This window comes from Monodon monoceros, unplaced genomic scaffold (genome assembly GCF_005190385.1).
Source record: "Monodon monoceros isolate NGI ecotype Baffin Bay Population unplaced genomic scaffold, NGI_Narwhal_1 Super_Scaffold_12, whole genome shotgun sequence".
Taxonomy (NCBI): Eukaryota; Metazoa; Chordata; class Mammalia; order Artiodactyla; family Monodontidae; genus Monodon; species Monodon monoceros.
In genome coordinates this window covers 169,610,218-169,612,768 of record NW_021703768.1, presented here as the reverse complement: position 1 = coordinate 169,612,768, position 2,551 = coordinate 169,610,218, and the positions used below count along the sequence as shown (strand labels likewise).

The following is a 2,551-nucleotide window of genomic DNA, read 5'->3' as shown; positions in this document are numbered from 1 at the left end:
GCCGCTCCCGCTCCCGCCGCCGCTCCCGCTCCCGCCGCCGCTCCCGCTCCCGCCGCCGCTCCCGCTCCTCCTCCTTCCTCTTCTACAGCAGCTTCTGGGGGCGCCTCTCCTCTTCCTCCTCCTGCAGTAGCCACCTAAGCCTCCGCGCCTCCTCCTCCTGCTGCCTCTTGAGCGCCTCCACCTCCTCCATCTTCTTGGCCTTCTCCTCGGCCAGACGCTCCTCTTTGGCCTTCTCCTTCTTCTCGTCGATTTGAGCAAACTGCCGCTCGATCTGTTCCTTCTTCTCCTGCTTCATCCTTTCCACCCGTTCCCGGGCCTGCAGCGCCTTAGGGAGGCGCTCCTCACGCTTCAGCTTCACCTCCTCCAGCCGCCGCCGCTTGTCCTCCTCCACCTTCTGCCCGCGGAGCTGCTCGGCCTCCTCCTAACGCCGCAGGTTCTCCAGCCGCTGCAGCTCCTCCTTGGGGTCCACGCGCAGGGGAGCGTTGCGCTTTAATGAAGGATTTCATGATGCTGCTGTTGGGGGTCGAGGTCGGGGTCATGAGCAGCTCGTTCCTCTGCACGGTCTACAGGAGGGGCCGGAGGGGCCGCACCACCTTGCTGGCGGGACAGGGCGGGGAAGGGGTCTTGCTGCTGGGAGGCTGCAGCTCCTCACCCCCCAGCTGCTGCTCCTCGTCCAGCTCACTCACTGCCTGCTTGTAGCTGCACTTCCTCCTGACACTCGGAGGCGGCTCCTTGGGGCCATCTGCTTGGTCAGTCTCGGCCTCCTGCCGCGCTTCAGAGGGCGTTACCTGGCCGCCGGCTGCAGGCTGCGAGCCGGGCATGCTAATGGCGATCTTGGTGGCACTGCGGAGCCGCAAGGCACTGCCATTGCTCTTGGGGGCCTCCGGCTCGGCTGTCTCCTCCGGCTCAGCTTCCTTGCTGGGCTCCTCCGCCTTGGGGCTCGCTTTCTGGGGCACCTCGACATGCAGGAGCCTCTCCAGGTAACTGTGGCAGATGAGGCGGGCGGAGGCGGCCGGCTCTTTGGTGGCCTTCCTGGCAGTCCTTCTGCTTGATCTTCGGACGGTTCTCTCCTCTTTGGAAACCAGGGAGTAATTCTGGGCCAGCGAGACTTGGGGCTCCGGGGAGGACGGGGCGATCAGGCTGCGCCGCACCGACCCACGGCCCACATGGGAGCCCGTGGGCGTGGAGAAGTTATCCGGCAGGATGGGAGCCAGCACCCGCTCCCGCCACGGGGAGGCCGGAGAGCTGGGCGAGTCCTGCGGGCCTGGGGAGGTCGCGGCAATTCTGAGCTTGGAGACGGGCCTTTCTGCCCCGCCCCCCTCGGCTCTTGGGGTCCCGGGGTGTAGTTATCAGGGAGCTCAAGGGGACAGACTCCAGTCTCCCGGCCTCTGGCTTCTGGGGTGTTGAGTCCTCCTCCGAGGTCAAGGTGATCTGGGAGGCCGAAGCCGTGGCCGGAGCCGGGGTGGGGGACGGAGCCTGGGCAGACTGGAGCTGGCTGAGGTGCTGCTCAGCGCTCCGGCGCTCGCTGATGCCAGTCTCCACCACGGGTACCAGCTGGCACTGGGCCAGGCTCTCCTTGGGCTTCTTGGTCAGCACCGTGGGAGACTCAGGGGTGGGCGAAGGAGCGGCTGCCGCGGAGGTCGCTGCAGCTGCGGCCGCAGCACGGGTCACCCGCCGCAGGACGGAGCCGTTCTCCCCCACCACTGTGGCCAGCCTCTCCACCTTGTCCTTGCTGCGGAGGTGCCGGGAGCTCTGACGGCTGCTCCGCGTCTTTCTGTGGGACAACGTTCTCCGGATGGGGTCTCTGTTTTCATCCTGAGCATAAGAAATCCGTCTCTTTTTCCGTCGGTTCTTCTGAGAAGGTGTTTTGGGCATCAGCTCGGGCTCTTTGCTGAATTCTCTGGTGAACGTGCGCTCGGCCTCCTCCTCGATCTCCTCCAGCCACACTACGTCCTTATTGTCCACGTTGTAGACAAGCCCCATGAGCTTCTGGTCACAGAGCTCCAGCAAGTGAATGGGCCCTAGGGCTGTCGTCCCCATGATGGCTCTCTTCGACTGCACCGTGTCTCCTAAGTGCTGCTCCGATACAAGTCCGGCGCCCTTCCCAGCACAGACCTCAGCCCGCCCGAGTTCCACCGCTCCTGGCCTCCAAAGCTCACGGCTGCAAGGAAGCAACCTACCATATCTTCTTTATCCATTCATCTGTCGATGGACATTTAGGTTGCTTCCTTGTCCGGGCTATTGTAAATAGTGCTACAATGAACGTTGGGGTGCATGTCTTTTTGAATTATGGTTTCTCCAGATATATGCCCAGGAGTGGGATTGCTGGGTCATAAGGTAGCTCTATTTTTAGTTTTTTAAAGGAACCTCCATACTGTTCTCCATAGTGGCTGTACAAATTTACATTTCCACCAACATTGTAGGAGGATTCCTTTCCCTCCACACACTCTCCAGCATTTATTATTTGTAGACCTTTTTTTTTTTTTTTTTTTTTTTTTTTTTGCGGTACGCGGGCCTCTCACTGTTGTGGCCTCTCCGCAACGGGAGAGGC

General features: G+C 61.8%; 1 pseudogene; it reads right to left on the bottom strand.

Moving 5' to 3' along the window:
* Positions 1-2,040, bottom strand: part of LOC114893325 — a 2,627-nt pseudogene extending 587 nt beyond the window's left edge.
* Positions 2,041-2,551: the final 511 nt, after the last annotated feature.